Source organism: Cydia splendana, chromosome 27 (assembly GCF_910591565.1).
Source record: "Cydia splendana chromosome 27, ilCydSple1.2, whole genome shotgun sequence".
Taxonomy (NCBI): domain Eukaryota; kingdom Metazoa; phylum Arthropoda; class Insecta; order Lepidoptera; family Tortricidae; genus Cydia; species Cydia splendana.
The window spans coordinates 1,715,035-1,727,945 of record NC_085986.1 but is presented as its reverse complement, the minus strand read 5'-3'; positions in this window follow the sequence as shown (position 1 = coordinate 1,727,945).

Genomic DNA, 12,911 nt, shown 5'->3' with positions numbered 1-12,911 from the left:
AGTGCTGAAATTCATACCTACTGAAGTAGACTGCCGAGTTCTCGTCACTGTCGCACTAAGTAGGTACTTACCTACATGAATGCCAGAATCGTTAAACTTCAGTCATTGCCAAAATAAATAAATACCTACCGTAAAATGGGGTGAGTAGGGACAAAACTGACATTCAAACCTCGATAGATTTAGATTTATTTATTTCATAATATGAAATTACAATATAAATTATTTTACACTAATCTATACGAATTTATATTATGATCGTCAAGTAGGAAAATAAGAATTGATTATAATTATACAAATGTCAAGCAATAAGTACACAATTTAAAAACCATTATAACTATTATAAGCAATCAATTAATTAACTAAATTTTTTAACAATGTCAAATAATATAAAATGTAAAAACAATGTCAATACAGTCAGCATGGATATGTCATAATGATCGTCAAATAAAAATAAAAATGAAATATAGGTCAAAGAAAAATTAATTACATTCAGTTTATTGTGTTACATGTCATTTCCATATATTCATTTACAGAATATAATGGATTATCCAATAAAAAGAGTCTCAATTGGCGTTCAAATGTTTCGTCAGATGGTTCAGTTCGCAATTTTGCAGGTAGACGTTCATAGTACGTTGGTCCAATCACCCTCGGATTTTTGACTGAAAGTGCCATGCGACGCGGCACTGTGCGTAGTCTACCCGTGGATCGGAGCTGTTTGCCCGCAACCTCGACACGTTTGAACATTGGCAAATTATTTCTTACAAACATTAATACTTGAAATATGTAAAGTGAGTAGTGTGTCATTATACCGATTTGCTTGAATAGCTCCTTACATGAATGTCTGGCTTGGACTCCAGCTAGCAATCGAACCGCCCGTTTTTGAAGTATCAAGACTCGCTTTGAATCTGTGGAATTTCCCCATATTAACGTCCCGTAAGATATAACATTTTATTTTTACATTTTATGCAAACTTAATTTTATTGTAATATTAAATTACATACTTATTAAATTACATACAATCCCAATAAGGCCTAGTTTCCCCTTTGGGTTGGAAGGTCAGATGGCAGTCGCTTTCGTAAAAACTAGTGCCTACGTCAAATCATGGGATTAGTTGTCAAGCGGACCCCAGGCTCTCATGTCATGAGCCGTGGCGAAATGCCGGGATAACGCGAGGAAGAAGAAGAAGATTAAATTACATACTTTTAAATAATTTTTAATAGGTATTAAAAGGTTTAGGGAATTCGTTATTCTCAAAAATTGCTCGGTAATGTAAAATAAGGTAAACGTACTAGTGCTCGACATGCTAATGCCCAATAGATGACAACTTGCTGTCAGCTCTATTAACAATGACTTAAGTTTCAAGATGACATGTACGGGACCGCGTCGAGCACCAGTACGTTTACCTTACTGAAGTATCCTTTAATTTTACAGATAATAATAATTAATAAGTTAATAACATCAAATTTTGAGCGCGGCGAAAATTTCGTAGCCATGTCATGACAATCCTCAGCGGCCAAGGCGCCCTCAATATATACCTACCTTAAGTACACTTTTTCTTTTTTTAAGGTTCCGTACCCAAAGGGTAAAAACGGGACCCTATTACTAAGATTCCATCTGTCCGTCTGTCCGTCTGTTACCAGGCTGTAACTCATGAGCCATGGTAGAAATTTAAATTTTCACAGATGATGTATTTCTGTTGCCGCTATAACAACAAAATAAAACAAATATTTAAGTGGGGCTCCCATACAATAAACGTGATTTTATTGCCGTTTTTTGCGTAATGGTACGGAAACCTTCGTGCGCGAGTCCGACTCGCACTTGTTCTTTTTTCGCACTTTCACTCGCGTCGTGACCGTCCGCAGCGCGCGCCCGTGTGTCCTGTCGCTAGTGATAGTCGCACTGACGTAATTTTTATCAGCGACCGGTGGCGAAAGCGGTCAAGTGCAGCCCTTTGACCTGACTTCTGACCGCCCCTTTGACCGGAGATGGTGAAAGGAAGAATATCCTCCAGATATTCCTGTGATTCAATTCTTTAGTTTCATAACCTACGCCACTATAGAGGGATAGTTCGAAAACATTTTTAGTTTAAGTCAAGGTTTATGTATGTATGTATAACACTTTAAAACAACGGGTTGCACTCCGGGAGTGCCGGCAGAAGTGAAAACTCAATGACATTGTAACGGTTTTTCGATCAGGTCACGTGTCCGTCTTACGAAGCGTCTTACGTCTTACGCTCTCGCGAGTTTAACATTTTTTCCCCATCTCAAAAAGTGCACAGCACCGCTAAAGAAGTTTTCACTTCAATCACAAATGTGATAAAAATTTACTAGTTTAAGTTAAGGTTTATGTATGTATGTATAACACTTTAAACTCTCGCGTTTAATTACACAAACGGGTCTTTCCGTGACCACAGCTGGTGCAACTCAGCTGAAACGTCGGAATTTAAGGTAAAAACAATGAAATTATATCGCGGTAGACCCGTTTGTGTAATTAAATATATATGTATGTCGCTTTATTGCACATAAACAGGTTTAAGTACATAAAACGGACAAAACAAAACAAAAATAAATATGTTTTGTACAAAGGCGAACTTATCCCTAAAAGGGATCTCTTACAGCTAACCTTTGAGAAAATGGGAAAGGATCAAACACTAACCCCTGTGGCCACGTGGTTTATATATTAGTTTCCTGTGGATATCATAAAATACTGGATTTTTAAGCCTAATGGTAACATTCCATTTTTAACCGCAGTTGCACTACCAATCCAGTCATTGTCAATTTCCATAGTAAAATTGACAGTAATGCAGCTGCGGTTAGAAATGGAATGTTACCATAATTTTCTTAATTTATCCATATCAGTGTCATCTTCAGCTCCTACTTATTTGAATTTATATAATAGTCTTTAAAAAATGTTCTCAAATTGTTAGCTTTCGTAATGTCAACAAAAAAGGCGCCGGTTTTGCCAAACGTTTTTGACCCAGATAGAACATCCTATCCGTAATAGGTATAGGCTTAGGTGTGAATGTGAAAGTTTGTATGTTTTTAATCATCATTATCATCTCTAGTATTATAAATATTATAATCATGTTACATTGATGATCACAAAGCCTCTGTTACGCGAAGTTTTCGGTTAATATGACTTATCCACGAAAGCCAAATTTAGATAGAGGGCTTCTATTAGAGCTTACGCCATTTCTTGGGAGTCGTTGCCAAGCGGACCCCAGGCTCCCACGAGCCGTGGTAAAATGCCGCGTGGCAACGCGAGGAAGATGATGATATTATCTAGGCTCCCAGGACAATATAGTTGATAGAATATTTGACGACCGGTCTGGCCTAGTGGGTAGTGACCCTGCCTGTGAAGCCGATGGTCCTGGGTTAGAATCCCAGTAAGGGCATTTATTTGTGTGATGACACAGATATCTGTTCCTGAGTCATGGTTGTTTTCTATGTATTTATCTATCTATCTATACATATAATAAAGCTGAAGAGGGTCGAAAGTCTGTACATGGAAGATATTTGAAAAAAAGTTGGCTGGGGATACTTATAATTGATAACAGAAAACGTTCCAACAGTTTTTAGAATTTTTGTCTGTTTGTCTGTTTATCTGTTTATCTGTTTGTCTGTTTATTTGAACGCGCATCACGTGAAAACGGCTGAACGGATTTTGATGAAAACTTTACTAATCTGTCGAGAAAATCCCCGGCCAGGTTATTATAGGCTATAAAAATTCAACCCCTAAAAGGGGGGGTAGCCACAACACTCGATTGACTTAAGTTTGCCCCTGAATCGTATCGCGCTACTTAGGAAGGAGGGGCAAACTTTTTTCAAATATGTGCTAACACTATAGAGTACCCTAACTAACAGATGACGCTGAATTTAATACGATGTGACATAAATAAGCCACCGAGGAAGTTCAACACATCAACACGCGTATAATTGCATAAAATTATTTAAAATTTATATTTTCTCCGTTATGAATTATATCTAATTGTAATTATATCGCATCCATATCAAATCCATATTCATACGTATCGCCTCCTTAAGCACTTAATAATGGCCACGAAGGTGGGTACTTTGAAAATAAAACATTGACCTCTGTCATTTGCAGTGCCGGATTAACCCTTTTAAGCAAAATAAGCACTTGCTTAGGGCACCGTGTCTAGGGGGCACCAAAAATTATCGAAAAATGTACGCGTTCGCTTCGCTTGCGTTTTCAATAACTTTCTAAGATATGATAAATGTGACATTCGGTTGGCGACTGCAGCAGCATTACTCTGCTGCAACGTTACTGCTGCGTCACTGTCAATTTTCGTGATAAAATGATGTGACTGATTTCCGTACTAAAAGTAAAAATGTACAACTGTCTATCAAATTGCGTTTTTTTATATCGAAAAATGTTCGCGCTCGCTTCGCTCGCGTTTTCAGTAACATTCTAAGATGTTTATAATAAAGGTGACATTTGGGTGGCGACTGCAGCAGCATTAGGTACTCTGTTGCAATGTTACTGCTGCGGCACTGTCAATTTTCGTGATAAAATGATGTGACTGATTTCCATTCTCAGCTGAAATGCAGCAATGAACGTCACTCAATTTACCAAAAAAATTCAATGTAATCTTAATGACCCTAGGGAGAGGGGGCACCATGGTCTAGAAATACTTAGGGCATCAAAATATCTTAATCCGGCACTGGTCGTTTGCGGAGTTAAACGATTTGGGACTCGCATTTTATACGCATTACCATGCCTTCCCGACAAAAACCGAATCATTCGCGAAAGTTTCGCAACGCATTGAGGTTACAAAGGGCACGTGGTCTTCCTCAGGAGTCTGAAGAAGACCACGGTGAGTGGCCATTGGCCGCCTATTTTGGACTGAGGGGAACGCCTGTAATGCTAATGACCACTCCGTTTGGTTATATTCTCTAAGTTTAAATCACGTGTAAAATTTGAATAAGGGCGAATAAAACTATTGATTTTGGAGTGTAGTTTTATTTAGTGGTACCTAATTGTAAAATATTTTATCTGGACCTTAGTCCTCTAGCATATCCATCTGTCAACTTTACTTCAAGTTCCGCCTCCAGGGAGAGGGAGAGAAATTAGGATTAGAAATTAGCCGCTTACTGACACAGACCGAATTACACGTGGGCGGAGCCGCGGACACAGCTAGTATATTATATATATCGTTGTCTGAGTACCCACAACACAAGCCTTCTTGAGCTTACTGTGGGACTTAGTCAGTCTGTGTTAGAATGTCCTATAATATTTATTTATTTATTTATTTAATACGCCAATCATTCTTATACTTAGTTTACTTATTTAAAATATAAATTTAAATCCACTTACGCATGTCTCTCCTGCATGTTTTATTTCTGATTGTATTTTTTGTTTGTATATATTCCTGCATGCATTTTTGTACTTAAACTAATTTTATATTAGATATTTCTCATTCAAAAAACAGCCATCGTATTCAGTTTTGTTAAAATCTCTCAGTAAAATCTATTTTTCCGGTTCCCGAGATACAGGCTGCGCCTAATAGTTTGGGCAGGCGTGGCTCACTCCGCGATTTCGTCGCTTTGCTACAGGTAGCTAAAAGTACATCCGTTCCACACCAATTTTGGGGATTGCCATAAGCCGCGCGTGGCGCTGTCGCCACCTGGCGGCCATATCTGTGCTGATCGTAACAGACGCGTTTTCTTAGAGAGTGAGTCTTCTGTACCTAGTACTATTATTTATTCTGTGGTTTGGGGCCGATGGATATTAGTTTAATTGTAAAATCTAATTTTCTGCTAAGTTCAATCTGTGATGTCAATTGTAAAAATATTTGGTCAATAAACGATTTGTATTTGTATTACACGCCGTAAAAGTACTCCATTCACGTGATCAGCTGACCTACTGCCTTACTACCAAAACGTCGTAACCGCCTTCGAACTTCCATACAAATTCGCCGTTTTTAGTTCAGAATAGCGTGGAAAGCGAATTATTTGACCTGTTGCCTCACAGTTACCAAAACGTCGTAACCGCCTTCAAACACCATAGCACCATACATATTCGCCGTTTTTAGTTCAGGATAGCGTGGAAAGCGATTTATTTGACCTGTGGCCTCAGTTACCAAAACGTCGCAACCGCCTTCAAACGTCCATACAAGTTCGTCGTTTTAGTTTATTGTAACGTGGTAAGTGAATTATTAGACCTGTTGCCTCACATACCAAAACGGCGTAACCGCCCTCAAACTTCAATACAAGTTCGTCGTTTTTAGTTTCGCGTAGCGTGGAAATCGTATGGCACAATAGTGCTAAAAAGTAAGTAGAGGCAAAACAAACATTGTGGGTGAAAGTGGTCGCGGTTCATCGGTGTAGTGATGTGCCGGGGTCGAGAGCTTTTTAAAGTATAGTTATCGATAAACGCCAATAGAAAAGGAAATTAGAAGAAAACTAAAACTTTTGATGATTTCGAATGATAAATATTTAATAATGGTGCGCCTACATTGGCTTTAATAAAATGTATAGAGTTAGACCAAGAAAATACTGCAGCGATTTTGATAGCTCACGCAGTGCAAGTGTTATTTATAACTTATAATTTCATATAAGTTTGACGTTTAAAATAACACTTGCACTGCGTGAGCTATCAAAATCACTGCAGACTTTTCTTGGTCTAACTTTAGAAGAAAACTAAATGATGATTTTGAATGATAAATATTTAATAATGGTGCTCCTACATTAGCTGTTATAAAATGTATAATATGGTGTGACAGGGACAACATGATAGTATCGATAGTGTTTTATCATGTGGTCCTTGTCACACAATGCTATATAACAGCCAATGTGGGAGCACCTTAACGTTCATTTGATCGGGAGCAAAGTTTGTGTAACCCTTGTGCCTTAAAACCCTCGCAACGCTTAAGATTCCACTTTTCGAACAAACATGTTTCATGATTTAGTTTCTATTAAACCAACTAAAGCCCCTTTCACTTGATCCCCTCGCATCGGAATCCTCAACCAAGTTTTCGTCAGAGACCCGTTAGAGTCAGACACAGGTGAAGGCAGATCATAAAAACTAGATATGTGGAGCATCTTTATCCACCGATGACCGCGAACCTCAGTCATTATAAGAAAGAATAAGAATAAGAATAAGAAACCATTTATTGCAACACAAAAAGCACACTGGTTACATAATATAAAAGATTTACCAAAGAATTTGTGCGGCAAAAGGAACGGGCTCAGCATACGCCGCGTCAGTCATTTCATTAGAAATTGCCTGCGCAGCGCTGATTTTCAGTCCGTCCCCTTCACTGAACCACATTGTCATTTATACGGACATTGTCATTAGCTGAAAGTGTTCCAGCTGCGATCGCGTCATTACGTAATACGTGCACTTCAGCTCGTTTGTGGTGCGTGTGCCGCGGCCGCTGCTGGAAGCCATCGCGAGCACATACTTCTGGCCGAAAGGTGTGATATTTCGGCGGTTCCGTGGGAATCTGCCGAATCCTACACCAGAGCAGGTGACGCCGCAACAGAAAACTGGGTCACGAAAATGTTTTTTTAGTATTTAAGATTGTTATTCTTGTATCTATGTTAGTTTGTAAGGTATATATGTATCTATGGGCAATAGTTGCCTGAATATAAATTATTTGATTTTATGAGGAGGCATCGCAGAGAAACAGTTAAATAGGTATTATCGATGTTTCGTGCTTGCACATCACTACGCCTGACCGGTTTTGTTATGAAAAACTATGTGGGTAAGGTTGCGTCAGCGAACATGCAATGTACGTCATAGATCAATGGATCTAGTGCCGGTGGCACACGCGCGTTGCCGTACAGATATACAGGGTGGGTTTGGGTTTGGGGCTAAAACTATGTGGGTAAGGTTGCGTCAGCGAACATGCAATGTACGTCATAGATCAATGGGCCTAGTGCCGGTGGCACACGTGCGTTGCTGTACAGATATACAGGGTGGGTTTGGGTTTGGGGCTAAAACTATGTGGGTAAGGTTGCGTCAGCGAACATGCAATGTACGTCATAGATCAATGGATCTAGTGCCGGTGGCACACGTGCGTTGCTGTACAGATATACAGGTTGGGTTTGGGTTTGGGGCTAAAACTATGTGGGTAAGGTTGCGTCAGCGAACATGCAATGTACGTCATAGATCAATGAATCTAGTGCCGGTGGCACACGCGCGTTGCTGTACAGATGTACAAGATGATTTGAGTTTTAGGCTAAAATTATAATCAGAGATGCAACGGATAGTTGTTTGGCCGGATACCGGATACGGGATATTCGGCCAGACCATCGGCCGAATATTCGGTATCCGGCCGCCGAATATTCGGCCTGCGGAACTATACCTACATTTCGCTTTTCAGGTGCGCATTGTGCAGGTTTTGATTTGTTTCGTAGTGAACGTTCGCGCGGACTCACTTGTAGGTACGAAATGAGTGCACGTGCAAGTGAGTTAATAAACGAGTACGATTCTACGATTATGACCGTGACTGTTTCTTATTCCGTTTGTTGTTTACATTATTTACTCCGAAATCAAGCAATATTACTATCCGGTATCCGGCAGGGTAGTAGGCTACTATCCAGTATTCGTCCGGATGTTAAAATAATGGCCGGATAGGCCGGATACCGGATAGTAACCGAATATCCGGTGCATCTCTAATTATAATATGTTGATAAACTTGCGGCAACGATAATGTATCGTGTAAAACATAGATCAATTTATTTATTGCCGGGGGCACACGTGCGTTGCTGTACAGATATACAGGGTGGCTTTGAGTTGGGGCATAAAATTATAAATGTTTGTTGCATCAGCGAACGTGCAATGTAAGTAATACATCAATAATTATTCATTACATTGACATCTGGCCCCTATTTCACCACGGTGACAGGTGCGACAATTCGACAAACGTCACTGTTGCTGACGTCACAGTCATCCATGGGCTACGGTTACCGCTTACCATCGGGCGGGCCGTATTCCTGTTTACCACCATCATTGTATTATTAAAAAAACTTTATTATATCGGCAAAAAACAGGTATTTCTCTTGCGAAGTTTATGATGATGATGATGACAATTGTCACAAGATTTAAAAGAACTTTCGGTAAATCTTGACAGGAAATGAGTTCTGTGTCGGAATGTCGTGACAATTGTCGTGTTTCTTGTGACAATTGTCATTAGCTTCACAAAATAAATACTTATGGCGATATAATGGAGTTTTTTTTTTAATTAAAATGTTGGTGGCAAACAAGCACACCGCCCGTCCGACGGTAAGCGGTTACCGTATCCTATGGAGGCCTGTGACGTCAGTAACAGCGATGTCAACAATTGTCGCACCTGTCACCGTGGTGAAATAGGGGCGTGGTGTCAAGTAGCGGCACTGGATGAATCCACTACTTGACGCTAGATGTCGACTACGAAATAACTCGCTTTTTGGTTAGAATACTGATGTATGGACTGACCACTATTTCCTTACTTGCCTATATTTCTCTATGTTCCACTTTATGGCCCCTACGAAAGACCAGCGCAAGCCCAGCCAGGCATTATATTACCATAGCATAATGCTCTTTCATCACCTAGGTTTTTTTTTTTTAAGAACAAGTTTGGCCTGGCCAGCCACATAAGAGGAAAAACCCTTGATTGCTGAGGTCGCCGTCATCGAAATCGATGTGGAGGACTATATATATGCTGTTAAGGGCCTACCCGAGGTTTTATCGATTTTTAACAACTTTTGAATAGTATCTCCTACTTAATGCACTATAGTAGAAGAGCCGGCCGCAAATTTTCTAACCGACTTGATACCACGATGAAATGCAAAATGGTTTCCCATAAAAGTGATGCTAAGACCGAATTCGATAGTCTGCCACGACGGAACTTGCCGAAAGTACGAAAAAGAAGGCCACTTCCGGTGCGAAAAAAGGAGGCTGATTTAACCCATCTGATACCGAAATAATAGTAATGGCAGCAGTTAGAAATTTACATGTAGACACAGAAAAGCGAAGTCTGCCAGTATTTTTTTTGCCGGAAGTGCTTGGCAGACGCTCTCAAAGGTGGCCACCAGGACCCTTAATTTAACCCATCTGATACCACCATGAAACCAATTCCAGTCGGTAGGTATGAACCCTCATGTCAGGAATATATAAGTCTGCCAAGGCTTTTCCTGCCGAAACACCTTGGCAGACGAGATTATGTGAGCAAGGTAACCATCGGTTACCCTACACTAACCCATCTGATACCACCATGAAACCAATTCCAGTCGGTAGGTATGAACCCCCATTGTAGGAATATATAAGTCTGCCAAGGTTTTTCCTGCCGAAACACCTTGGCAGACGAGAATTTATAAGCAAGATGACCATTGGTTACCGTACACTAACCCATCTGATACCAAGATGAAACCAATTCCAGTCGGTAGGTATGAACCCTCATTTCAGGAATATATAAAAAAAAAAAAATAAAAAAAAAAAAAAAAAAAAATATTTCAGACTTTAGGTCCATTGGGGTTAGTATCATTATTGCTTAACTTAAAATTAGGGTTAACATCATATAAAACTAAAACTAAAACTAATCATATAAAACTAACTAAATATATAAGTCTGCCAGGGCTTTTCCTGCTGAAACACCTTGGCAGACGAGATTATGTTAGCAAGGTGTACATCAATTACCCTACATCAACCCATCTGATACCACCATGAAACCAATTCCTGTCGGTAGGTATGAACCCCCATTTCAGGAATATATAAGTCTGCCAAGGCTTTTCCTGCCGAAACACCTTGGCAGACGAGATTATAAGCAAGATGACTATCGGTTACCGTACATTAACCCATCTGATACCACCATGAACCCTCATTTCAGGAATATGTAAGTCTGCCAAGGCTTTTCCTGCCGAAACACCTTGGCAGACGAGATTATGTTAGCAAGATGTACATCAGTTACATGAAACCAATTCCAGTCAGTAGGTATGAACCCGCATTTCAGGAATATATAAGTCTGCCAAGGCTAGGTCTTACCCATCTGATACCTTGTTTGACAAGTCCAGTCTGCCAAGTCAAGTCTGCCAAGGCCTTGGCATACTTATATATTCCTGAAATGAGGGTTCATACCTACCGACTGGAATTGGTTTCATGGTGGTATCAGATGGGTTAATGTACGGTAACCGATAGTCATCTTGCTTATAATCTCGTCTGCCAAGGTGTTTCGGCAGGAAAAGCCTTGGCAGACTTATATATTCCTGAAATTGGGGTTCATACCTACCGACAGGAATTGGTTTCATGGTGGTATCAGATGGGTTGATGTAGGGTAACTGATGTACACCTTGCTAACATAATCTCGTCTGCCAAGGTGTTTCGGCAGGAAAAGTCCTGGCAGACTTATATATTCCTGAAATGAGGGTTCATACCTACCGACTGGAATTGGTTTCATCTCGGTATCAGATGGGTTAGTGTACGGTAACCAATGGTCATCTTGCTTATAATCTCATCTGCCAAGGTGTTTCGGCAGGAAAAACCTTGGCAGACTTATATATTCCTACAATGGGGGTTCATACCTACCGACTGGAATTGGTTTCATGGTGGTATCAGATGGGTTAGTGTAGGGTAACCGATGGTTACCTTGCTCACATAATCTCGTCTGCCAAGGTGTTTCGGCAGGAAAAGCCTTGGCAGACTTATATATTCCTGACATGAGGGTTCATACCTACCGACTGGAATTGGTTTCATGGTGGTATCAGATGGGTTAAATTAGGGGTCCTGGTGGCCACCTTTGAGAGCGTCTGCCAAGCACTTCCGGCAAAAAAAATACTGGCAGACTTCGCTTTTCTGTGTCTACATGTAAATTTCTAACTGCTGCCATTACTATTATTTCGGTATCAGATGGGTTAAATCAGCCCCCTTTTTTCGCACCGGAAGTGGCCTTCTTTTTCGTACTTTCGGCAAGTTCCGCCGTGGCAGACAATCGAATTCGGTCTTAACATCACTTTTATGGGAAACCATTGTGCATTTCATCGTGGTATCAAATCGGTTAGAAAATTTGCGGCCGACTCTTCTACTACTACAGATAGAATTATAAGGCAAACGGCTATTGATTGTTCAAGCTTATTTATCTCCATTTTTGTATACCGGATTTTGAAAGAAATGAATACTTACTTTTTTATGATATTTTTAAACGTTGTCAAAAAAAAACACTTTTTTCGTATCTCGATTGCTATGAAAGATCTAACCTATTTAGATCGGTCAGTATGGGAAAATCTGAAACTATAAGACATACGACGATCTCTTCTTAGGAACCATGTTATCGATTTTAGTAACTAAGCTCAGTTTTTGTTTGAAGAAACGTCAATTTTGACGTCGTTTCAATATCTAGTATTTGACGTATCTCATTGTTCGAATACGACTGCATGTTAAATACATAACCCTATGTTTTTCCTTCTCCGCATTCGGGTAATAATATATGTTCTTGAGGTATAAATAAGATACTAGTTATATAGAAATGATTTATTCACAGAAAAAGTCTTGTTCATATAAAAGTACAAAATCTTACATTAAACACTACGCCCGCGCCCCCTAACCCATTAGCTGTATGACAATGAACTTTATAGCCTAAAATTAAGGTTCATTTTTGCTAAAATTAATAATATAGGAGTCGCAGACAAAATGGTACCTAAAGTTATTTATTAAAGCTTATTATTGTATATAAGAAATTCTACTTAAACTATATAAAATCATGGACACATTACTTGAACAGTCACCATCAATTGTAACGGATCAGACTACACGTCAAAAGTATATATACTATTTTCTAATAGATTAACAAAAATATATCAGTGCCGGTATATATGTATAACAATTAGACTGTGACAGATACTTTAAATCGCGAACTGTAGAGATATATATATCTCTATTTGGAAAACAATTCCATTCCAGGTTGGCAGATA